The sequence below is a fragment of the Ascaphus truei genome, chromosome 15 (assembly GCF_040206685.1).
Source record: "Ascaphus truei isolate aAscTru1 chromosome 15, aAscTru1.hap1, whole genome shotgun sequence".
NCBI lineage: Eukaryota > Metazoa > Chordata > Amphibia > Anura > Ascaphidae > Ascaphus > Ascaphus truei.
Window position 1 is genome coordinate 33,782,876 of NC_134497.1, and position 27,025 is coordinate 33,809,900.

The window sequence follows — 27,025 nt, forward strand, 5'->3', positions numbered from 1 at the left end:
CCTTTCCCCCCCCTCCGCTCCCCTTTTCCCCCCCTCCGCTCCCCTTTCCTCCTCCCCTCCGCTCCCCTTTCCTCCACCCTCCGCTCCCCTTTCTCCCCCCCCCGCTCCCCTTCCCCCCCTCTCCCCTTTCCCCCCCTCCTCTTTCCCCCCCTCCCCTTCCCCCCGTCCCCTTCCCCCCCCCCTCCCCTTTCCCCCTCTCCGCTCCCCTTCCCCCCCCTCATCATATTACATTTTATTCCATCTTTCTTTTCAACATTATTATCCATCCTTTACAACAAATAGTCACCTATTGTTCCACCATTTATACATAATACTACCTATTACGCACTTACATCCCGGACAACGCCGGGTCTCTCAGCTAGTACAGTATATAGTAATATTATTTTTTCCGTCTGTATCTTGTTCCTCCCTCTGTGAACATTGAAAGAGGAGAGGTTTTGTGTACATCACTACTGCTGTTTATATACTGTACATTTGACTGCACAAGCAGAGTAGACTGGACACAGCACCCCACCCACCTCCCACCAGGTCACCCTTTTCCTGAAACGACAAGAAAACAACAAATTAGTGCAGTTATGTGCGTACTGTATTATTATTGTGTAATGTACTGTACTGTACATGGCTGGTGCTGCTTGAGCAGTTAGTAGGCGGATATCTTAGTACTGTCAAACTAGTCTACTGTTTACTGGAACTACTGTACTGTATACTCTGACTACTGTTAAATACTATGTACTGTACTGTAACCTGAAGTCTGGTGCTGCTCTCTCTGTAAAGAAAAAACTGTAAGTACTGTATACTGTACTCTGACTATTGGGAAAGAAAAAATCTGTCCCATACTTACCTGTATCATACTGTACTTAAAATACTACAGCACAGCACTACTTACCTGATGCTTGCCCATTGCGCGCGATCACAATGGGCAACACAGTGGCAATATGGTCTATATATTTATTGCAGCGTTCCACGGTGAGTACATCATTCCAAAAACTCAATATGCCTTTCAACAACTCGTCCTTTTTGGAGGGTTTCGCCACTTTCTGGATATGGTCCTTCAGTTGATGCCAGACCATTTCGATCGGATTGAAGTCTGGCGATCTGTCATTGGAAAAAAAGTACAATTAGTTTGAGAGATACAGTACAGTAGACAGTAAAAACAGTGGGGAACAAAAATGGGACAAGGTCTGCTGCAGTTACTCCGCTGGCGTCTTCACCCAGTTGATACCGCGCTCAAGGATATGCGCTGTTGACGTGGTGTGCTTCGGGTCGTTGTCCTGGTAGAAGCGATGACCATTGGGGAACTCTCGTGTGATGTATTGCACAATCTCAGGCACAATGTTGTCTTGGAAGAAAGCTTTATTCATGATTCCTATAGCAAGAAAAGAAAAGTGCTCAAAAAAAATAGACAATAGTACAGTACAGTGCATAAGGCTACATTATATTTCGTATATTTTACCTTCAAAGATGACAATGCATCCTGGTCCACGCCTAGAGATGGCACCCCACACATGCAGCTTCATGGGGTGTTTTGGCCGCGGCTTCAAAGATATGCGGCCTTTTTTGTGGAACGCAAAGGTTGCAAATCTCTCCAGCGACACAGTAGACTCATCAGTGAAGATGCAATCCTGGAAAGTTTCCCCACTGCCGATCCATGCCTATGCCTGGACCACTCTATTGATTTTGTTAGCGTCCCGTATCATGGGGTATGCTCTGTAATGACAAGGAATAAATAATTTTAGCTGTACAGTACAGTTTCCGAAACAACACTTTTACCTCCTGTACTGTCCAGTACCAACCTCACACGTCCATTTTTCCATCCAATGCTGTGTCTCATCTTCTTTATGCTGGTCTCGGATACAGCGAGATTGTGCTTTTCCTGCAGAGTGTATTTGACCCTTAATGCACTGTTCTCATCAATCTCCTCACTTATTTTGTCCACCAGTAGAGTTGTCTCCCTGCAATGTTAAGAAAATATATTGTTTATATACAAAATATATATACTGTTGCAATGCACAGATACAAAATATATTCTGTATAGTGTTGCAATACACAGATACAAAATATATTCAGTATACTGTTGCAATACACAGATACAAAATATATTCTGTATAGTGTTGCAATACACAGATACAAAATATATTCAGTATAGTGTTGCAATACAGAGATACAAAATATATTCTGTATAGTGTTGCAATACACAGATTCAAAATATATTCAGTATACCGTTGCAATACACAGATACAAAATATATTCTGTATAGTGTTGCAATACACAGATACAAAATATATTCAGTATAGTGTTGCAATATAAAGATACTGTATACTTACGCGTTAGTTACCCTTGGTGCCCTTTTGCGGTCTCTGTTTTTTCCGTGTGCATGATAGCTCACGGTGGTTGCTGGCACAACGATGCCAGAAGTAGCTAACCAGCGTTGGATAGCAGCAATTCGGTGTCCGCTCGTGTACATCTCCTTAATTCGCATGCTGAGATCCTTGGAAATCTTAACAACCATTGCTGCGAGTATAAAGAAAAAAAAGTTCAAACACAAGAATGTATATTCGATGTTTAGTCGATGTGTATTCAATGTGCAGTGAATCTACAAAATGGATGGTGTATTTATACGGTAATGACTCACACGCCCACTTTCAACACCTTTACCTCGCTGCCATGCATAAAAGGTTACACACTTTGTAAGGCCCACCACTCGATTATGTTTATCTGACCTTGCCCATGTCCAGATTGTGCCACCTTCTTCCATGGAGCGACCCCGATTCTATGGACGCAGGAGCCCACTCGCCTCTGCCGTGCCTGTCAGGCAGAAAAAGCGAAAGGCGGCAGCCGTTTCCACGCCAAGGCCAAAGCGACAGGCTAAGGCCAATAAAGAAAACCTTCCGCCGACCCCAAAGGCTAAGGGTTTTCATAGACGTAAGCCTTATTATGTCAAGAAGACATACGGCGATGTACTGTCGACGCAAAACGATTGGCAGCTAACCCATCGAACACGCAGACCACCACCTCCCATACGCTTCGACGACTCTGCCGCCGCCGTCCCGGAAATCTTCAGGCTGTCTTCTCCACCCCTCGTCGAAGACGCTGCCGCCTCTGAAATCCACGGGTCACTTTCTCCTTTGCTCTTGGACGAGTCTGCTTCTCGCCCGGAAATACAAAGGTCACTTTCTCCATCCCTCTTCAATGACGCTGCCACTTCTCCTCTACCGGATATCCACAGGTCACCTCCTCCACCCTTCTCATCCTCCGTTGCACCCATCCACACAGATGTCCAGACGCCATGCACAAGAAGCAGCTCGTTAGACCGGATGCTCAATGGGATAAGTGTGGATATCCCCGGGAACTCTATTGTGCTGCCAAAGATAGATTTGCTTCTGGAGACAATGGTAGCTATGGAGCAGCGGATGCAGAAGATAGAGGCTGACATAGCGGGCATACATTATTTGCTCGGTGTTTATGCCCCTGTTTCCCCAATGCTGGAGCAGGGGGGTGACATGGATGTGATGAATGGGACCTTCGACCCCCTTCCATCACCAAGCGTACCCCCTCCACCAGAAGATGTAGTGTACCAGTACATGTATGCCGTTGAGGGGGAGGATAACATGATAACCCCGTCAAGACAACGCCAGGAGACAACACGGCGACCAAGACCAGAGGAAAGCTTCCTCCCAGACAACCTACCATCGCCCGTCGCCTCAAGTACACCCGCTCACAGAAGACCTACACCCGCTCGCATCAATGCGGTGCCCGACATCACCCTGCGCGATATGCCAGTGGCACTCAGGGAGAAGTATAGGGTGATGAGTGCTGGTGCACCCCACAAGTATGCCATGTTACTTTTTAAGCACCAAGTTCCCTACTCGTTGTACTGCGAATGGGCCTTCAAAGTGAACTACGAGGGAAATCGCGTAAAAAAAGCGCTTCCTGACAATTTAAGAAGGAACATTATGGAGGATTTGCGGCGCTTTTATGCAGTTACAGATCCTGTAATGAGAGGCGTTCGAGACTGCATTAATGACATTTTGCGCCATGCAAGGAGTCGGCCATGGACGGACAATGTAGAGGACATACCTGTACAGTTGTGCTGAATTGTATTGTGCATGTTTTGACCTGCTGTACTTAAATAAGGGAGATGTTGTTGTGTGTTTTTTAGCTTGTATTTACTGTATACACAAATGTTGCAACTTGTAACACACAGGACTTACCAGTACTGTACTGTACCTGCACAATTCCAGTCCCTGAAGGCCGCAAACAGGCACGGTTTTCAAGGTAAGGGTGTCCTGAAAACCGGGCCTGCCTGCTGCCCTCGAGAACTGTCGTGGTGCAATGGTGCAGGTCTGACTGACCGTTTTGCCACCATCCCACTGTACTGTATACTGTACTGTATGTTTCTTTAATAAAGGAGATGTTGATTTTTGTCACAGGTACAGTTACATTTTTTAACTTGTGGGTGGTAAAACCTCTGATGGCGCTGAGGGTAAATGGCTGGAACAGAAGTCTTGTGCTGAGGTGTCTTTGGAATGGCTCAGAGAGGGAGACAAGAGAAATACAAGCACCACTATGGTGTATTACCCTTAAACAAAGTGAGACATATATATGAAAATATGGAGCATTTAATGGTTAAAACAATTGTTATTACAATTGGTATAAAATGCGAACTGTAAAATAAACAGTAGATATTGTTCTGTTAATAAATGAATTGAGGGCTTCCCAGCACTTTGGCCGAAAAAAGCCTTGACGTTTGCCCCCACCAGCCACCCCAATCATTTTGAGATCTATATAGATGTGCAAAAGTTTATTAGAAAATTAGCCCTTAAAAGGTTTTTTGCAAAAAATAACAACAAAACATCTAATATTGGGATTGAGGGTGGGGCAGACGACAAATTCACCCAATTCAAACCAGCTTCAACATTTTACCCAAAATTCGCGAGGGGTAATCTAGTTGAATCATTCGCGGAGATGGTCACAGCGGATATTGAGAGGCACATTTCATATGAGGGAGGGAAGAAAGAGAATCTCAGTTTTGATGAAAGGCAGGCGATAACACAATTGGAGAACAACAAACAAATAGTTATCAAATCGGCGGACAAGGGGGGTGGCATTGTCGTCATGGATGCGTCCTACTACATAGAAGAGTCGGGGCGCATACTTGATGACAAGGATACTTACCTTCCTTTAAATCATAATCCAACTTCCAAATATCAAGATATATTAAAATCTTTATTGGAGGGAGCTGTTAAGGACGGTGTCATAAATGATAGGGAATACGATTTTTTGTTTAATCCACATCCACGAATCCCTATCTTCTATATGATACCGAAAATCCATAAGGACATCAACAGACCACCTGGTCGCCCGATAATTTCGGGTATTGGATCAATTACTTCTGCATTGTCAGAATATATTGACCATCACTTGCAAAAACATGTTATTAATCTGCGTTCACATCTTAGGGACACCACACATATCTTGCAAATCTTGGGGAATCTTCCCTGGCAATCTAATTATATTATTGTCACAGCCGATGTAACATCGCTTTACACCGTGATTTCACACTCTAAGGGATGTGAAGCAGTAAAATCCACATTAGAAAGTGATAAATCCATATCCATTCCACTGGTCAAATTCTTGATGGAGTCAATAAATTACATACTTAGACATAATTATTTTTCTTTCAAAGATCAATTCTACCTTCAGACATGTGGCACCGCCATGGGTACGAAGTTCGCTCCCAGCTACGCAAACCTATATATGGGCAAGTGGGAGGACGATACCATCTGGTCCAATGAAGAGCTGGGGGCGAACCTCATCCTATGGCGGCGCTACATAGACGACGTTATCTTTGTTTGGGGGGGTCCTGTCTGTGAACTGGAATCATTTAAAGAGTATCTTAATAACAACGATAGGAACCTGGTCTTTACATTTAAAGAAAGCACTAATTGTATTGAGTTTCTAGATTTACAGTTATACACAGAAAACAACATCCTAAAAACCAAAACATACTACAAACCAGTACAGGCGAACACCTATCTACTGGCCAGTAGTCACCATAATCAAAATTGGATTAGAAACATTCCCAAAGGACAACTGGTCAGGATCAAACGCAATTGTACTGACCCCGCTGTCTTTGACTCCCAAGCTCAAGAATTAAAACAAAAATTCATTGACCGTGAGTATAACAAACATCAGTTGGACAATGCCATTAAGACCGTTACAGCTATGACAAGGTCTGACCTGTTACAATATAAACCAAAAGATAAGACAATCACAACAGGTAATACAGTGGCTTTTATTACAAAATATAGTTCACTTGCTCCTAAGCTAGTCAAAATATTCGAAAAACACTGGGGTTTGTTACGGCAAGATGACATCTTAAAAAGTTTTTTGAAAGACAAGCCGGAAATATATTTTCGTAAAGCGAATAATTTAAAAACAAAATTATCCCCAAGTTGTCCTTTTAGCAGAGATGTCACACACATAAGAGATAGCATTAAAGGCTATTTCCCTTGTGTCAAGTGTATAGCTTGTCAATATAGTATAAAAGTTCAAAAATTTGTTTCCAATATTACAGCCAGAGAATACCCAATCAGAACACTTATCAATTGTCATAGTAAATTTGCCATCTATTTGCTAGAATGCCCGTGTGGCTTACAATATGTGGGCCGCACGAGCAGAACATTGCAGAGAAGACTAGGAGAACACATTTACAACATCAGGAGAGGCTTTGAGGCCCATAATGTGTCTCTCCACTTCAAACTCAAACATGCACAGAGTCCAATGGGACTAAAATGCCATGCGATTGAATGTCCCACATTCAGCCAAAGAGGAGGAGATAAAATTAACATCATTTCCAGGAGAGAATCCTATTGGATATTCGAATTGAAAACTCTCTGCCCTCTTGGACTGAATGTGGAATTTGATCTGACTTCATTCCTCAAATAATGTTACATTTATACATTCACTTTACTATTTACAAAATACATGGTAAGGTTGTCAGTTCTTGTCCGCCGACACTACAACCTATGTGGATGCGCCTAGCCAGCATTACTTATCAATTATTAATTATATAATCACTAATATATCACTAGTAATACACAATTTAAATTAGTGCACTTAACTATTTTTATTTTTATTTTTATTTAATTTAATATTTCAACACACATTTAAGTATTTAATATCATCACATATTTAATATAATATTTAGTATTTATTATTAATTAAAGAGATGCACTATTAGTATTCAGCACATTAATGCACATATAAAATTTCTAGTTTCAAATTGATTCTGGATATTCCCCCCTGCCCGTGTGAGATGTGCCTCTCCACTTTGACCATTTCCTAAATAGGACTGGTTTTACAGGTTCAAAACATATGTATAATATTTGATGTTTATTACATCCAATATGTCATTTTTCTGAAATAAACAAAGAATCACAATTAATAGATAAAATTATTGGATCAAACTGTTTAATTATCAGTATACATTATATAATTGTATTTTACTATTTTGGATAAAAATATGTTTATTTGATCCTTTTCTGTAGACTTCATAAGGCAGATAATCTGTTGTTAACACTATATTAGCAATTGTTAATGCATCTGCATTTTTACAATTAAAGATTGCACTGTATTACACATATGTATAGCTTTGGTCAATGTGCTATATTCTCTTTGACACACTGGTTAATATTTATATACCTTCCAGTACTAAGGGTTTAGAAATACAATATTTTACTGTCTCAGGAATATCAGCACAAATACCAATCGCTATTAGTGTCACTTGTATCTGTCATTCTATTATGTTGTATATATATATTTTTCTGCAGGACTATTACTTTTGTACTAATTGCCTAATTACTTAACAGTCTAATTATTAAGTGTCTCTACATTCCCTTGCACTAATGATGTGACCAAGGCAAGTGCTTAACGACTCATTACTCTCTGGACCGCCCTCTGGAATCTCCCATTGGCTATTCAGAACATTAGGGTTTATATAAGGAAGCCCAACCCGTGTAGCATTCATTCCCTGACGAAGAAACACGTGACCGAGTGTTTCGAAACGCGTAGGAAGGTATTGTGGCCATCCAGGGACACCGTAGCTGAGCCAATTCGGCAGTGACGTCAGCGGAGGAGACGCGCGCTATCCACTCTGCTGTTTGAGAACACGAGTACTCCAGAAATCTCCCCGCACGCTTCCAGCACGTCCAGTAACCCGCAGCAGACGGCCAGCCCTGGTTAAAGACCCCGTACCAATGCACATGTCCTACTCCAGGACGGTGAGTAGGATTCCAGTTTTACCTGGTGGAGCAGCAAGGCTTTTTTCGGCCAAAGTGCTCCAAAGTGCTGGGAAGCCCTCAATTCATTTATTAACAGAACAATATCTACTGTTTATTTTACAGTTCGCATTTTATACCAATTGTAATAACAATTGTTTTAACCATTAAATGCTCCATATTTTCATATATATGTCTCACTTTGTTTAAGGGTAATACACCATAGTGGTGCTTGTATTTCTCTTGTCTCCCTCTCTGAGCCATTCCAAAGACACCTCAGCACAAGACTTCTGTTCCAGCCATTTACCCTCAGCGCCATCAGAGGTTTTACCACCCACATCTTGCATATCTGGTTGGAAGATCCCAGATCAAACCTCTACGGCAGCTCCAGGACTACCTACTCTCTAGGACTGTATCCCAGGTTTTGTTTTCACTGTTTGTTCAATATTGTTGCACTAGCGCTTGTACACACTTATTTTTTACACGTTTACATTTTTTAACTTGCTGTACTTACATAAAGATGTTGTGTGTTTTTCAACTTGTACAGTATTTGCACTGGTGCAGACTGTTTTGCAGACCATCCCACTGTATACAGTATGTTCTGACTTTAATAAAGGAGATGTTGGGTTTTGTATAATTTATGAATAAATAATTTGTTTTAAAGCAGGTGACTGTAAACCATAGAGACTGACTGTAAATGTTTTATCTTTATATACATAAATAAAAGTTTTCACTACTGTAGCAGTAAACCATATACTTGTTGATGTTTTGAATTGCTGTGCACTTAACATGTTTCCACATTGTACAGTATTTGTAAATAAATGTTTTTGTACTTACAGTACTCCACCAATAAAAGAACATGTTTATTTGTTTTACATTGTTCCATTGGCTCCATCGTAACAAAACACAGTGTTTCTAGAATGTCGGGGCATACTGGACTGCAGTGTATACTGTAGGCATGCTCAGTATAAGAGTATAAAAAAAATAGAAGACGCATACTGTACTGTTCTGTATGAACTGTCAGTGTAATACATGTAGAATAAATGCATAGTTTTTATTTTCCCGGGTTTATTACACACTATATAAAACTGTCTTGTATACTGTACGGCCATGTGACAGAGTGAAGTCAACTCCTATCAGTTACGCCTGGGAGACATATGTCTGAGTGCTTCATCCAGCACTCATAAGGGTTAACTCAGATGGAAGTTAGGTAGTTAGGAAGTAAGCAGACACCTGAGAGCCAGCAAGGTAGATAAGGATCTTGTTACCAGCAGTAGCTGGCTCTCTCAGACAAGAGCACATGGATATATGTGCTGCTAGACAGACGGATACAGCACACTACTTACTGCAGCCAAAGTAAGATTTGTTTCATTTGTTTCATGACTGCTTAAAAGACTCTGAAGGTTTGGTTATGGTTTAGTCAGCCAGCCTGCTAGATAGGTCTGCTGTGTTAGTCAGTTTTTCTCCCAACATGGAGCAGGATTTATTTGTTTAAAGGGACAGTGTACCCGCATGTTATGTTGTAATGGAGAAATAAAGCCATTGAACGTTTTTCATGATCCTGAAACTACACGTGTGGACTGTTCCCTGACCTCGGCTACAGGCCGTCATGCCACAAGTGGTGTCAGAAGTGGGATGTCGGACGGCCCCTGTATCTGAAGGGCCACACAAAAAAAAATAAAAAAAAAAAATGGAGAAATTTTTTCCTCAGTTCCTTGAGCAACAGCTCCAGCTAGCAAAGAAGCAAGCAGAGTGACAGGCCCAGCAAGATGAGCAACAGGCCCGGCGAGAGGAAAAGCTACTCCAACTGCTGGTCGAAGGCCGAGCCCCAGGCAGACCAGAGATTCCAAATAACCCACTGGTGATGCTGCATAAAATGAAGCCAACCGAAGACCCAGAGGCATTCCTCCTCACTTTTGAAAGGGTAGCCACGGCCCATGGCTGGACAGTTGATTGCTGGGTAATGACTCTGGCTCCACTCCTCATAGGAGAAGCTCAGGCAGCCTACCAGGCTCTTCCAGAAGACGAGGCCATGGACTATCAGCAACTAAAGGCTGCTATTCTGGATCGCCTAGGAATCACTCCAGAGACCTACCATCAGCGGTTCCGGACAGTCAAATATACAAACCGAGACAGACCCCGGGTCGTAGCCCACCGCTTAATAGACTTATGTACCAGGTGGATACAACCGGAGAAGCATACCCAGGCAGAGATACTTGAACAGTTTGTGCTCGAGCAGTTCATACAGATACTGCCCCCCTCCTCCCGCTCCTGGGTGAAAAGACACGCTGCATTTTCCCTGGATTCAGCGGTCCGCTTGGTGGAAAACTTCCTTGGAGACGACACCCAACAGGATAGCTGTGAATGGTCTGTGCACACACCAGTTGCTTCCGGTGATGCTAGAGGCAGGAGAGCAGACAATCGAGGAGTCTACAACCCGCCAGCTCGGGAGATCCAGTCAACCCGATCGGAAGACCCTTTCCCATCTCGGAGGGTTCCTGGTACAAACTCCCGCAGAGACGCCCGTCCCGGGTCCAAGGCCATTGGATCACTCAAGGGAGGCCGCCACCCACAGTATTCCCTGAGAACCTGGACTCCTGTCACCCATATGGTGGAGAGGATAACCCCACCAACCAGAAGGGAAGATCCCATCCAACAGCGGAGAGGTCCAAACACCGAGCCCCGTCGAGAGCTTCCGCTGACGACCGAGTTTGCAGACTCAGGAGATGATGAGGTGGACTGTTCATATGGCAGAACCACTGCCACAGCTTGTCTCCGAGGGGACCACAATCCGTGGTTAGTCCCAGCATCTCTGGAGGGGAAAAAAGTAAAAGCCATGCTGGACTCAGGATCTGGAAAAACCCTGATCCTAGAGGGCCTAATTCCAAGCAACAGACTATCTTATGACTCTCCTTGGAATATCGAATGTATCCATGGGGATACAAAGAGATAACCGACGGCGAACATTCTTCTGCGTATCAAGGATCAAGAGGCTAGCCTACTAGTGGGAGTTGCTCCCTGGCTACCTGCTCCTGTTCTACTTGGCCGAGACTGGCCCTACTTTGAAACATTCTTGGCCCCTACTCCTACGGAGCCTACTTCTCTGGTGCCGGAGAAGCCCGGAGACTTATTTCCTTTTTCCCCAGAGATTTCCCCCCGTAGACACCACGTCCCAAAGACACGTAAACAGAGACGTGCGGAAAAAGAGGACTGGTTAAGAAAGGCTGGGACTCTTGGTAACATTAGTCAGCCCAAAAGACTGCAGGTCATGGCCAGGGATGATCAGGGTGGGGAATAGATAGATGCGGGAATTTTGCCAGACCTGGATCTTCCTGACTTCCGTCAGAAGCAGAGGGAGGACCCAGCTATGGCTAGACAATATGAGAAGGTGGTACAGGTCAACAACAAGATAATGGATGAACAAGGTGTAAAAGTGTTTCCACATTTTGAACTGTTGAATGACATCCTATATCGTGTGAATAAGGTTACACAAACAGGGAAGGTCATTCGACAGATGCTAGTCCCTAAAGAGTTGATTAAAACTGTGTTCACCCTAGCCCATACTCTCCCATGGGGTGGTCATTTGGGCAGAGATAAGACCACGGACTGCATCTCGTCCCGGTTTTACTGGCCAGGCATACATGGTGACATCATGAAACTATGTGAGACATGTCCTGAATGCCAGTTAACTAGCCAAAAAGGACAGAAGCCGGCTCCCTTGGTCCCTCTGCCCTTGGTAGCCATCCCATTCGAGAGAATTGGGGTAGATCTGGTCGGACCTTTAGAACCCTCTGCAAAGGGACATAAATTTATACTCGTTGTTGTAGATTATGCCACCAGATATCCTGAGGCCTTCCCTCTGAGATCAGCCACTGCTAAACAGGTTGCTCACAGGCTGTTAGAACTGTTCTCTAGGGTAGGACTTCCCCAAGTTATGTTAACTGACCAGGGAACAAATTTCATGGCAAAGTTAATGCAGGATGTCCTGAAGTTATTGGAGGTAAAATCCGTCCGGACCTCAGTCTACCATCCTCAGACTGATGGATTGGTAGAGAGGTTTAACCGTACTTTAAAAACCATGCTTAGGAAGTTTGTGGATACTGAAAAGCGAGCTTGGGATGAACTTCTCCCTTTCCTGTTGTTTGCGGTACGAGAAGTTCCCCAATCATCCACAGGCTTCTCCCCGTTTGAGCTCCTATATGGACGCCAACCTCGGGGTATTCTCGACCTACTGAAGGAATCCTGGGAGGAGGAGCCCTCCCCCTCCAAGAATACCCTTCAGTATGTCATAGACCTTAGAAACCGCCTAGATATGATAGGTCGGTTTGCTAAGGAAAACCTCAAATCTGCTCAAGAACGTCAAGAGAGACAGTACAACCAAATGCTCGCTTGAGGGTCTTCCAACCTGGGGACCAGGTGATGCTACTACTACCGACATCAGAGAGTAAAATCCTTGCGAAGTGGCAGGGTCCTTTCCAAGTTCTCCGCCGCACCAGGGAGGTGAACTATGAGATCTCTCAACCAGGGTCCAGGAAGGGTAAACAAATCTACCACGTGAACCTCCTGAAACCCTGGAAAACGATGAGATCGTTGTTCATCCACCCTCGGGAAGGAGAAACGGATTTGGGTCCACAGCTTCCAAAGGGTAGTACGTACAATGACCATCAGGTTCCCATGGGAGGGTAGTTAACAACGGAACAAAGGTCAGACCTACTAGAATTATGTGACCAGTTCCCAGATGTTTTTTCTGAGCTGCCAGGGCAGACTGATTTAGTGTCCCATAGGATTGAGACAGAACCTGGCGTAAAAGTACGGTCCCGTCCCTATAGATTGCCAGAGGGCCAAAAAGACCTGGTAGAGAGGGAGATAATAGACATGTTGGAATTGGGCGTGATCGAGGAGTCCCACAGCGAATGGTGTAGCCCTATAGTGTTGCTCCCTAAACCAGATGGGAAGGTGAGGTTTTGCGTGGATCTGCGACAGGTAAATGCTGTATCCAGATTTGATGCATACCCAATGCTTAGGGTGGATGAATTGCTTGACTCGCTTGGTAAAGCAGAGTATATCTCCACCCTAGATCTCACGAAAGGATATTGGCAGATACCTCTAGCGGAAGAATCCAAATGCAAAACTGCCTTCGCCACCCCTCTCGGTTTATACCAATTCGTCACTATGCCATTTGGGTTACATGGGGCTCCAGCCACGTTCCAAAGGTTAATGGACAAAGTACTACGACCCCATAGGGCATATGCCGCGGCCTACTTGGATGACATTGTCATCTATAGCAGACACTGGCAGTCTCATATAAAAAGGTTAAGGGCAGTCCTAACATCCTTAAGAGAAGCAGGGCTCACTGCAAATCCAAAAAAATGTGCCCTGGGTAAATCCACTACAAAGCACTTGGGCTATGCCGTTGGGGGAGGGATAAAGGAAGTCCCCACCCCACAGACAAAGACACAGGTCCGCGCCCTTTTGGGGTTAGCAGGGTATTACAGGCGGTTTATCCCCAATTTTTCAGAAATTTCTGCACCCCTAACAGATCTGACAAAAAAGAGTGCCCCGACCCAAGTTAAATGGTCTTGGGAGTGCCAAGACGCCTTTGACACGCTTAAAAAGTGCCTATCAGAGGGCCCCGCTCTTCGGAGCCCAGATTTTAAAGAGCCCTTTATCATCCAGACGGATGCCTCAGAGGTAGGATTGGGAGCAGTGCTGTCCCAGCAATTTGATGGTGTTGAACACCCCATACTGTTCATCAGCCGGAAGCTGTTCCCAAGGGAAGTGAGGTATTCCATCATTGAGAAGGAGTGCCTCGCTGTAAAATGGGCAATTGAGGCCTTGAGACATTATGTCGCCGGAGTACACTTCACCCTGGTCACTGACCATGCGCCCTTGAAGTGATTAAACACCATGAAGGACACAAACTCAAGGTTGACTAGGTGGTATATGGCCCTCCAACCCTTCTCTTTTGACATTCAGCATAGACCTGGAAAGGACCATGGAAATGCGGATTTTTTGTCAAGAGGAGGAGTGGAGGGTCGGGCTTCAGCCGTGTGGGACACTAGCCACACACAAATAGGGGAGGTATGTGACAGAGTGAAGTCAACTCCTATCAGTTACGCCTGGGAGACATATGTCTGAGTGCTTCATCCAGCACTCATAAGGGTTAACTCAGGTGGAAGTTAGGTAGTCAGGAAGTAAGCTGACACCTGAGAGCCAAAAAGGTAGATAAGGATATTGTTACCAGCAGTAGCTGGCTCTCTCAGACAACAGCACATAGATATATGTGCTGCTAGACAGACGGATACAGCACACTACTTACTGCAGCCAAAGTAAGATTTGTTTCATTTGTTTCATGACTGCTTAAAAGACTCTGAAGGTTTGGTTATGGTTTAGCCAGCCAGCCTGCTAGATAGGTCTGCTGTGTTAGTCAGTTTTTCTCCCAACATGGAGCAGGATTTATTTGTTTAAAGGGACAGTGTACCCGCCTGTTATGTTGTAATGGAGAAATAAAGCCATTGAACGTTTTTCATGATCCTGAAACTACACGTGTGGACTGTTCCCTGACCTCGGCTACAGGCCGTCCTGCCACAGGCCAGAAAACATCAGCATACTGTTTCAGGTACAGTATTCTATCCTAATCAATAACAACGGCCACTAAACTATAGACTCCGGTACGTTGGTTTTTACATCCGATTCAGCAATGTGCAGCGATATTATCCATCGAAATCCCTCCATTAGCCGTTTCATTTTCTAAGGTGAAAAAAAAGGAAAAGTTTCACTGTAATGTTCAGCCCCCTAAAGACGTTCCCAGCTAGTCCCACCAATAATTTTCTCGGGTCGGGGGGGGGGGAGTCTCCGGTTTACATGCGCATGCGCCTACCGTCGATGTAATGACACGCATATGCGTTTCCAGAAGGTTCCAATGCGCATGCGCCTAGCGTTCCACCAATAGTTCAGTAGCTGCAGTACAGTACTGTAGAAGCCGCTCAGCCAATGATATTGCTTACAGGAGAATCGCTTGACTTTCAAATCGCGCCGATATTGTTACTGTATTGTTAAAATAAAAAATAACACAGAAAATAATACGGCAACAATACTCACCATAGAATTTCCCATTCAGCTGGCGCCGGCGCCGGTCCACTGCCAGTCCAGTGTTCCTGGTCATCCTTGTCGATAGTTTGCAGCAGGACTAGTCCACCTGTAGTCAGCTGATGAGGCTGGAAATTGCTTAGGTGCATGCAAGCTTGCTCGAAACTGAACGCGAAATCCGGCTCAGGCTCACTGACGGTGGGACCGTTATCGGAAGACGGTGCCGGTGCATTGCTCGGCAGCGATTGTTGTTTCTTGGTTGGTTTTAACATGACCCTTTGCCTTTTGCCGTCTGCACGATCATAGATACTGGAAAAAGCCGGTGCTACACACCAATACCCTACAACAAATTGTGGCTCAAGACGATAAAAACAGGGATTGCTACATAACCTTTTCCTTATTGCACACTTTCACGTATGAGAAGCAAGCGAAAATTTGTAAAAGTCATAGTTTTCCATAAAATACTGATAAATTTGAACAACTGTTGCCATCTTATCTTCCGTTAGATTAATCGCGGCCCATATCAAATACGAGTAACTTCTGTCGGGTTTTTTGCAAACGGGCTGCACTTGAATGCTCATGGCGGGCGGCGGGTCTCTGGAGAATAGTGTAACTGAAACTGGTCTTTGTCTTTCTTTAATATGAAAATCCTAAATTGATGCATTTTTGCAACCTCTTCCTTCAGTCTCAAGGCCAAGGCCAAGGCACACTGTAGTACAGTATCTTTTTTTCAACGAAACACCTGCAAGACGACACATTAATGAAGCGCATGCGCATCACAATTCATGAATATCTGCCATCTGGCGGACACGCGAATAATTGCAACCTATTAAATCCGAACCATTCTCAATAAACGCATCAACCGTGCGTCAACCCGTGGCTGAGAACGCAAAATGAATGCGGCATGCTCCGGGTGAAGTGCGTCGCATTCCAGGAAAAAGCCAGGGAAAAACCGGCGATGTGTTAGACTCAGATGCGTCGCAGCAGTATATATATATGTATATGTGTATATATGTGTATATATCTATCTATCCAATCCATATAAAAAATGCCCCAAGCCCCCCAATACATGTAAAAAATACCCCAAGACCCCCAATCCATGTAAAAAATACCCCAAGACGCCCAATCTTGTAAAAAATACCCCAAGACCCCCAAAACATATATATATATATATATATAAATCCAACTTACCTTGGGATGATCTCAGCTGGTCAGGCGCCACAGGGGGGGTGGAGGGGGGCGCGGTGTGCCGGTAGTGGTGGTAGTGCTGCTGATGAGGGGGGGGGGCACGATGCTGCGGGGGGGTGATGCTGCAGGGGGGGGGCAGTATGGGCGTGTCTGGCAGCTGAACAGCCCGATCCTGCGTGGAAGGGGTGGCGGTGCAGCGAGGGGCCAGCGTCTGGTTACAGCAGTTGCCACCGGTGTGCTGCAGGGGTGGGGCCGATGCTGGCCTGATGCTGAGGCAGGACGGCACAATGGCAGCAGGGGGGGGGCGGTGCCCCGATGCTGCAGCGGCGGGGGCTGGCGGTTTTGGCCCGGTGGCTGCAGGGGGGGGGGAGGTGGTGGCGTGGGGGGATTAGTTGGCAGGGGCTGCGGGGGGGGGGGGGCACCGGCCCCGCTGAGACACCTGTCTCCCAATGGCCAATGCTGCTCCCGCATGCGCCGGGCCCCCCTCTCACACCGGCGCGCCGTAAGCATAAGCCAACCTACTTCTGGATCTGGCAACTCGGAGACCCGGCGCCGGGTGCAGCGTTTTTTTTTTTTAAATAACTAGTGCACGGCCGGGTCCCCCTCACCCACGGGGCCCGGGACGCCAGTGCCCTTTGTCCCCCACTGTTGGCGGCCCAAGCTGCATGTGGTAGGGGTGAGAAGCTTGTTCAAATTGATGGGTGGCTTGCCCAGAAAGTATTTGAAGGCAAGACAAGAAAGGTGAACTTTGCGCCTAGACTCGACCCTAACCACCAACAGACAATAAACCCACCCACAGACAGACTGTTTCGACCTTAATGGGTCTCCTAAGTGTGGGGTTGGTTCTACTGGCTATGCAAAAAATGAAGCAAGGGATAGGTTTTACCATACTTAGTTAAGTTATGGTGGGTAAAAAAAGTGACAAAAACCCTCCACAGCAAAGCATACTGTATAGCAAATGGAAATATTACTGTATGCTCATTTGCATGTCTTAGACAAGTCTGCAACCTCGCCTTTCACCATTATCCCCCAGCACACAGCACTTCCACTGCAGCAAGGGATTCTGGGAAATGACATGCAAATGGGCACACAGTGCCACCTTTTGCTTCAAAACCATTCAACATGGTTCCCCTGTAGATTTAAGCTTGCTGCATGGTCACAGCTTTGAGCACAGCCAGGGTTAAGATGCATAGCCAGTAAACCCACCCACAGACAGCCGTTTCGACCTTAATGAGTCTCCAGGTATAAACTGAAAACCTGAAGAGTGCGGGAGACTTTCGTTCATTCATATACATATCACTGGTGTGATTTCCCTGGTTTGGCTGTCAGCGCACCATGAAGATAAGTAGTGACTGCTTTGTCTTTTAGCAGCGTTTTCTATATGAGATTGCAACGTGAAGCTGGTAAGTGGGTATAACCAGACATTATAAAAGTTATGGTGGTAATAAAAGTGACCAAAACCCTCCACAATACAGTGTACAGCAAATATAAATACCACTTGCGGGTACATTTGTATATCTCAGACAGGGCTGCAACACTGTCTTTCCCTATTATCACTTAGCAAACAGTGCTTCCACTGCAGCCAGAGATTCTGGGTAATGACATCCAAATGAACACGCACAGTGAGTCACTCTTCTTATCTATTTTAACAGACAAGCAATTCATCTTCCTACAAAATCCTGGATATGGATCCAACTTGGACTGACAAAATACATTAATATGGGTTTAGTTAATGGCTGCATATCGGAAGATACAAAGAATTTTCTGACTCAAAAACATCCAGTTGTGCCAATCAGTCTTATGAAACTTCACAAGCCCCTGGTGCCCCCACCGGGCAGACCTATAATAACTGCTAAAGACTCATTATGCCAAATCTTATCCCAAGTGGTGGATTATTATTTACAATCACTTGTTTTCAATATGAATAGTTACTTAAAGCAGGGGTATGCAAAGTTTCTGACATGCGCCCCCGTCTCCTTTCCTCTCCGGCTTGCGCCCCCAACACCCTCCCTGCACAGCTCCGGCGTCGCCGTCAAATGAAGTCACGGGGTCATGTGACGTCACGATAGTCACGATAGGCTTGCCAGGCTTGTAATAAAGGTCACCCTCCAGCTGGCAGCCCCTACAATTGTGCAGGATGCGAGGGGTTAATGGAATCGTATACATGTATTTCTGCAGTCCCATGCTTCAGCACAAAATGTATTCCCCTTTGTTTAATGTGTTTCCGCCCTGTGACGTGATTGCACCAAACATATACACTGGGATCAGGTCGGGAGGGCAAGGGTTAAATGTATTTGTTTTTATGACCCTTTGTTTGCATCTTTGGCCACCATTTGCAGTGAGGTACAGAATGCAAAGTTTACAGGGCTGTTGCAATTACTGTAAATGACCACCAGAAGGCGCCCGAGAGTATATGCGAAGATCCTCCATTGAAAAGCAATGGGCTATGCTTTAACATAAGCGTTCCCGAAAGCTTCTTTCAAGGTTCAGGGGACACCCCTGTGATACAATGTAGCTACTAGGGGATACTGTTAAACCGCAGCATCCGAAAGTAGCTACTGTTCAATCAACCCTCAATTGACATGGGAAATTAGGTCAGAGTTTTGAACATGAATATGTAAAAAGTATAAAAATGCATTACTCAAAAAGTATAACAGCTAGAACAATAATTCTTTCAATTCAATTCCTGGATCCTGGGAGGCTACTATCTTGACCCCAACCACGTCCAAAGGGCAATGCCCACGGGAAGGGGCCGTGCCAGCCACGAGGGTCGCAGCCATTGACATCAATGGCGAAAGGAAGGCTGCTGTTTTAACATGAGGATTTGGACCTAAAAACATTATCTCCGGTTCGGTAATACCAGGAGGGCTGAAATTTGGCCACGAGGCAGAGACCCCTGCGACAGGATTGCATGGCAGGTTTCAGCCCTCTCAGATCAACCGAACTGAGTATTTTTGATATATAAATTGTGATATATTTCTGAATAGTCAGGGCTACCCAATTAGCCCGCAAAAGTTCATGGCCATTTGGAATTGTAATGAGCCATCAGGCGCCGGTGTGTCTGTGTGCCTTGTCCTGATCAAAGCTTTACCTCCCCCAGATTAAGTATGCAGGGGGAAGAAAGAGCAGGACATGGGTACTTGTATTAAGTGCCCTAATTCACACCTAAAGTCAGAGTTTTCCTGTCCAGATCCCCATCTGGCAGACTTGGAGACGCCAGCTTTTTAGAGTAGGGCTAAGGAAATGGATCTCTGACTAGAGGAATGCCAACCCCCTGTGGGCAGGTACTATGTTGCTTCCCACGTGAGTTGGCAAAAGATAATTGGGCCCAGGTAATTGTTCTCCAATGCCTGAGTCCCAATGTTAGGGATAGAGCCCAAATCACATATAAACGACTGCAAGCTCTATGCCCATTGTCTTTCGTGTCTTCATTCTCATACGTGATGCCTGATGAACTGCTAGGCTGAATCCTTGGTTATTTCATTGTCCCCTTCCTAAGTAAGTGTATATATTCCGTTTGTTATTTGTCCAACATTGTGTGTCCACCTGTCTTTTAAGGAATAAAATCTCTTTATTATATCACAGTCGTATTCAATTCAACCCAGTTAATTTTGCGTATATTATAACCCTGTAAGCTACAGTGACAGTGACATCACGTTGCCATGGCAATGTGACATCACGTGACCCCACGGCGACATTTGACACCGGGTTGCCATGGAGACGTGTCGCGGGAAGGTTCCCGGCATTTATTTTAAATGCTTTCGGGGAAGCGTGGGGCCTCTGTAACAGCCGCACCCCCCACATTGCGCATACCTGACTTAAAGGACTGAAGCGATTTCTTTATCTGTTCCAGACATCTTGACTCAATTAACCCTAATACTTTATTGATTACACTCAACGTCTCAAGCCTTTATACTAACATCCCCCACAACTTGGGCAAAGAGGCCATATTATCACACATCCTGACTCACACTAACTATATACAACCACCATGCATGTAACGGATCTGCACCTTAGTTTACTGTTTGCCTTGCCTTACAGACCTCTGCAGCCCTGGAACACTGCTCCTGATATTTACTACAGCTCCACCCTGTGTTCACTCATTAAAGCAGTGCTGCCACACGCCCCTTCTGCTATTGGTGCACTGACCTTTAAAGACACCTTTCCCGCAATGCTTAACTGCCGAGCATAATCCTTCCTGGATGTCACAAGTGTTCTGCCACTAGCCCTAGGCTTGTCTGTGTGTGTACTAACCTCTCTAGTTATTATTCCCTAGTTCCTGAGGCCCGCTGCTAGCCTTCATGCAGGGGTCTGTGTTTCCTAATTATCCTGAGGCCACCTACTACTCTCTCGTAGAGGCCTGCGTTCCTGAGGCCTGCTGCTAGTTTCACGCAGAGGCCTGTTCCTGTCTCCTGTGCTGAAGCGGAGGACTCTCCAGTGTTGACTTCAGCTCCCTGTCTCCTGAGGCCTGCTGTCCTTCCACAGCAGAGCCTAGCTACTGGTTCCTGGGGCCTGCTGCTCATTCTCCATTGCAGAGGCCGTGTCCTGGTTCCTGTGCTGAAGCAGAGGACTCTCCAGTGCGTACTTCAGCTTCCAGTTTCCTGACAAATATGTTGTATGGTGCTCAATGGAAAACAGCAAAAAAACAAAATGAATATTGAGAAACGGAATTAACCCAATAAGTGAAGATAATAAATGATTCCAAAAGATGTAGACTGGTAAACTGTGATCCCACGTAGCACTGAGGTAAGGATACAGTAATGTTAACACCTGTTGGTGACCAGTATTGTAAACATCAAATTGTTATAACTGAAATCCAATATAATGGACAAACTGGAATAGACTCACATTGGGATGGTGATCCACGATTGACAGCAAGTCCAGATGTAGCCAGTAGTCCAGGGGTTAATTGTGCCTCCGTCTGTGGATGGATACAATAGACGAAAAAAGGAAGGAAAAAACGGAGCACTAGATCCAAAATTGGTTGAACCAAAATAAGATACAAGGATGCGTTCCCATAATAAAAATAGCTTATTTAATGAATGAGCAAAAAACAACCACACCAACGCGTTTCGGACAAACAAAAGTCCTTTCTCAAGTCCTTCCTTTTTTCGTCTATTGTATCCAGTTTCCTGACGCATGCTGCCCTTCCCTTGAAGAGGCCAGTCTACGAGTCCTGAGGTCTGTAGCTCTCTCTCTCCTCGCACAGGCTCGTTCTGGACTCTTGCGCTGAAGCACTGGTGTTCCAGTTGCCAGGCGGTGTGCCCACTCCGGTCAACTTATCCCTTCCTGAGACCGGTACCATGGGCCATGGTCGCCGCATGCGCAAAACCCGCTCCTAAGCTGAAGCTGGGAACTCCTGACTACCTGTTGCCGAACTCCTGCTTGAATAACGTTTACCCTGATGTCTCCAATCCTGACCCAGGCTTGTCCACTGACGATGCTGCCTTCTCCAGTCCCGACCATGCTATGTACGACGACGCACTGCGCAATCCGGATCAGCCTGCGCGGTCTAAGGTCGGTGCTTATACAACCCCACCTCAGCCACACGGTCCGACCCGGGTTTGTGGGGAGCACAACTGTTACAGAGCATACTTACAACCTACAATTAAGGGGCACAGCGATAGCATCTAACATGGCCCCTGTAATAAAAATGGCGGGGAATATTACATATTTTAAAGAAAGGCAGAAGCCCCAAGATAAGCCGTCGTCCACATAAGGTATGATGTGCCTCAGAGGTTTAGGAGTCAAGATGGCCATCTCTCCTCCCCCTCACCACAAGGGATTCAAATTTTGCACATGCACCAACGTGGGTGGGAAGCGGCAGGGGGGGGGGAGAGGAGGATTAGCGCAGGCACGAGGTATTTAAACCCTGTGCCTGCTTGAATCCAACACTAATCTTCTTTTCTTCTTCCTCCCTGCAGGTTACCTGGTTTCCTGAGTCATGGATCGCCCCAGCGCTGGGCAGCCTTCCTCTTTCGAGCGCCGGAAAGTACAGAGACCAGCCCAGAGGAGTGACATGAGACGGAGCCAGCTCCTGCATTCTCCGGCAGCAGTAGGCACAGAGGAAAAAGTCCACAGGGAAGCTCCGCCCCCCCATCTTCACTCCGGTGCCTGATATCCCCGGGCTGCAGCACCGGATGCTAAGGGAAGGAGAGCCTTGACGAGGAGAGCAGCGCACCGACCAGCACCAGCAACGATGGCTAACAGAGGTGAGCACCACACCAGAGCTCCCCACACCAATAATGGAGCCAAGAGCGCCCCCGCCACCAACACAATAGGCCCTTCCATGGCAGATCCCCTGCATTCCAGGAACGGGATGAGTGTTGTTTCACCCTCAGATACCCTCCTCATCGTCCCCACAGCTACAGGATCCCAGGCAGCCTGCCTCCCACCCACAGAGGGGCAGTGGTGGAGCCAAAGCCATTCCCCTTTAACTCCTTGGCACCATGGCATACAGCAAATCATCTGGGGGGTGTTGCCATGCACGGGTGGGCTGCTTCCTTCCCACAGCACCAGTAGTGGCTCCTGCTCCGGTGGTGGTGCCTGCTCAAGGGGCGGCTCTCGCTCCATCTTTTGCCCATGCGTCCTCATTGCCACAGGCCACGAGGTGATCTGGTCACCCCCCTTGTTAAGGCCAACCCCCCAGCGGATATGCCAGAATCGGGGGCACATGGAGGTGTCACAGAGCCAGGGACCAGCAACGGGGGCTGTGGAGACCCGTGATTTGTCAGCCGGGTGTCCAGGCTGCAGGATTAGGTTAGAATGATAATTCTGAAATGGAGTGATAGTGCTGCTGCTGATGATGATGATGATAGTGAGGTGGGTTTGGTTGTCACAGGGCTGGACTGTGAGTCCCAGGGGTCAGACAGTGAGGATAGTGGGAGTGCGAGGGAGAGCACTGAGTCAGACACAAGCATTGGCGCACACAGCAAGGAGACCACAGGTTTAAAGCGCATGTGGAAACGGTTAGATGCATTAAGCAAGTCAGTTAGTCGGCGAAGGAAGGAAAAGGGGTGGAAGGCGGATAAAAGCAGTGGTAGGGATATGTACGCAGTTGCAACTAGCTCCCTGTACACACCTGTCCAGGAAAGCCAAGAGAGATAGTATCAAGGAAATATGTGGGTATGCTGAAGCTGTCAGAAGAGGGGCAAGAAGAGAGGAAGCTTATGCGGGAGCATTTGAGAAAGGGTCAGCACGTATAGTGAGGAGCACTGGGAACTGGATGTTGTGTTTGCTGTGTTCGGTGACTGTCTCCTTACAAAACATCCAAAGCAAGGACCTAATTTAATGAAATACATGCATGTAATACAGACCACACATGATAAATACGGGGGGTCAATATGGCAGGATTATGACAAACATTTTAGGTAGCGGTGGCAGGGAAATCCAATTTAGAGTTTGGGGAAAAAAGACATGGATTTGTAGATGCAACTAGTGGGGCAGGGAAAGCAAGCCCCCTTTTCCAAGGGGTCGGGTTGGCGGCCAGAGAGTCAACAACCGAACAAGGGCACAAAGGGGGAATGATGTGTGTTTAACAATAAACACTGCGTGCTTGGGGCGGGTTGCAAGTTTAAATGTGTGTAGTCAGTGTGGCCACTGTCATGGTAGACCAGAACTTTTAACACCAAAATACCCGGATCCTTTGATTGAGCAAAGCCAGAGATAAAATAAATTGTGATTTTTTTACAGAATGAACAAACACAGCTTGATTTACAATTACAATGAAAAATACACTTACTGGAACGGGTTCAAACAAAGGGGCCTATGCAGAGAGCAGCGCTATTTCAAAACTCGCCATTTTTTGGAGAAAATCGCGCAGAAAACAGCAGAAAATGGCGAGTTGCGAAAAACGCGCCATTTTTTTTTTTTTATTTCTAAAACTCGCCTCGCGGCTGGCGAGAACCTCCATCTCGCCAGTTTTAAAAATATCCTTATGCAGAGAGGCGCGAACGGCATCTAGCGGCTGTTCGCGCCAATAAAATGGCGCGATTGTCTCCTTTTTGCCTCGCCAGAAAAAGTTGGCAAGAAGCTGCCGCTCGCGGCCATAGCAAAGGGGAAAAAAAGCCGCGAATTTGTATTAACACATTTCTGAAGCGCGCATCTCGCCAATTTAAACTCGCCACACGCATTCATGTTAAACATAGCAGAATTCGCACATTTCTGCATATGGAGAATAAAACTCTCCAAAAAAGCTACTTTTTATAAAACTCGCCAATTTTAAAATTCGCTGCTCTCTGCATAGGCCCCAAAATCTCTTGTTCCCAAAAAGAAATATTTGGAAAAACAAAGTCTCTAGAAGAAATTAGATGTTTGTTGCATGACTCCTTAGATGGTATGAAACTCTAACAGCATGATGAATCTCATTCCTGGTGGGCTGCACGGGGTCTTATAGGGTTAACAGTCCTATGCCTAACTAGTGCAGCTTATCTTTTCCGTGGGAATATTTCCTTCCCCCTATCACGGAGTTGCCTATACTTTGCAAACCTGGCAGAGTGACTTATCATTCTGCTCTAGGCATGTGCGAATTTTGCACCTTGGACGCTTAGTATATGAGACCCTGCCCCTCTTACCTGGTGCTGTTCAGGCTGGGCAGGGTGACAGCTGGCCAGATGGCTTATTGAAGTATTTTCTTCTTTTACCCCTCCTTGCTAACAAATGGTTTAACACCTCCATATCCTGGATTGCCTTTGAAGCTTAGAGGGCGGAGTGGCCCCTCTGTTTACCATGCACATTGATTTTTATCCATACTGAATGACTTCCTCTGAACATTAGTTTAATAAAAATATAAACCTTGGGGATTTTTAAAACCATTTTCTTTTCCACTTATACATGGAAACATTGGCATATGATAAACTTTAAGTTAAACACATAACTCTCGCCACCTTATACCTGGTGGGAGATACACTGAACCCCCCTTGGGTTCTGGGGTTCTTGGGCATATACCAGGGACCTTTGAATGTAACTCAATTCCATGCCTGGTCTTACTGTTCTTGGCCTGTACTGAAGCAGGGAGATTTGGCGGTGAGCTGCAAACTATATTATTGAAAGGATTTTATCCGGTGGTCTGTGTTCCTCATGTCCTCAGGAATCTGGGGGGATTTCTGGGTAACCCGCAACATTGGCCCCCTTCTACCCAAACACACCCTGACAACGTATTACAGTAAAATCACCCTGAAACTTACACCCTGCACATCTCCGCTGGTTGGCACTCCTGGAACAGTAAAAATACACATCCATCTTTACTACAAATGCAGGTACATGCCATGATTGGGTTGAAGAGCTGACTATCACAATTTCCCCATATAGCTGAGGGGCACCAAGCCGGGCATAATACCTTCATTTACTGGCCTGGGTACCCCTTCACCCTAACAGCCACCCCAACCAAAAAGTGCTACAAAGCCCTACGCAACACCACCCTTGAGAGATGGAAAACCCCTAACGAAGGCCCAACACCGGTCAGCCTTAGCGCCTTGAGCTGACAGTTACAGGGGTACCCCGATCAGGAGAAAGCAAAGTTCCTGGAGGAAGGGTTTCAGTGCATACACACACAAAAAAGTTTTCAAATACCAGTGGGGCGTATGGCGGGCCCAACCAGTCTTCATTTGGGTTTTGGGCATGAGCACGCCGACGCTGCACACTGATTGTGAATTGTAAATCCTTTCATTCTGGATTAGAGTTACAAATACAAAATAAAGTTGGGTGTGTGTCTCCTGGACTCTGACCATAGATTTTTGCCTCAGATTCCCATATGAACACCTCCCTCAGCCTGGCAATGTGCTTGTGGGGAGGTAACGCCAGCGCATGTGTAACAGGAATCTCTGCCATAGAGGTCAGAAAGTGTAACCATCAGTGGGAAAGGTCCTTGTGTGACGTGGCACCACTTGTTACATCATTACTGCATATGTCAATAATAAAGGGACACTTAACCCCCTCAGGTGCATATTCATGTCTATGTGTAACCTGTGAAATAGATGGTCAGCCCTTGCTGCTCTCTAGAGATATTAAAGGAAAATGACATACATTATGTAAAGGCGGCTGCATTAATGTCCCTCACTGGGGACGTTAGTCTGTGTCTCTGTCCTCCTCAGTATTCACAGGACATTGTAGGACATTTGGTTGCGGCCGTTTTGCCTCGACTCCCCCCACCGCCAGCCACTACGCCGCTAAGGTAAGTGCCTAAACCCCCTACCCTAAAACCCTTATATCCTAAGCCTCCCTTACCTTAAACCCCTCACACTACGGCTCCGTTCACACAGCGCACTTCGCGACGTGCGCGAGATCGTTCATCACCGACCCCTGGCGGCCAATGGTAGTGTTCACTCTTGAAACTACCATTGGTTGCAAAGCACGGCGTCCACGCTGCTGCAGTTGTGGGAGTCTTTTGAAAGTGTGATTCCTGGCTGCAGCAGCGTGACGTCAGTTTCAGCAGCCAATCAATGCATTGGCTGCTGGAAATGAACAGAGAC

At 46.0% G+C, this 27,025-nt stretch overlaps 1 protein-coding gene across 1 annotated transcript in view; it reads right to left on the reverse strand.

Moving 5' to 3' along the window:
• The window catches only part of LOC142466780 (uncharacterized), a 319,451-nt gene that overhangs the window by 257,415 nt on the left and 35,011 nt on the right, over positions 1-27,025 (reverse strand). The gene's annotated exons all lie outside the window — the stretch shown is intronic.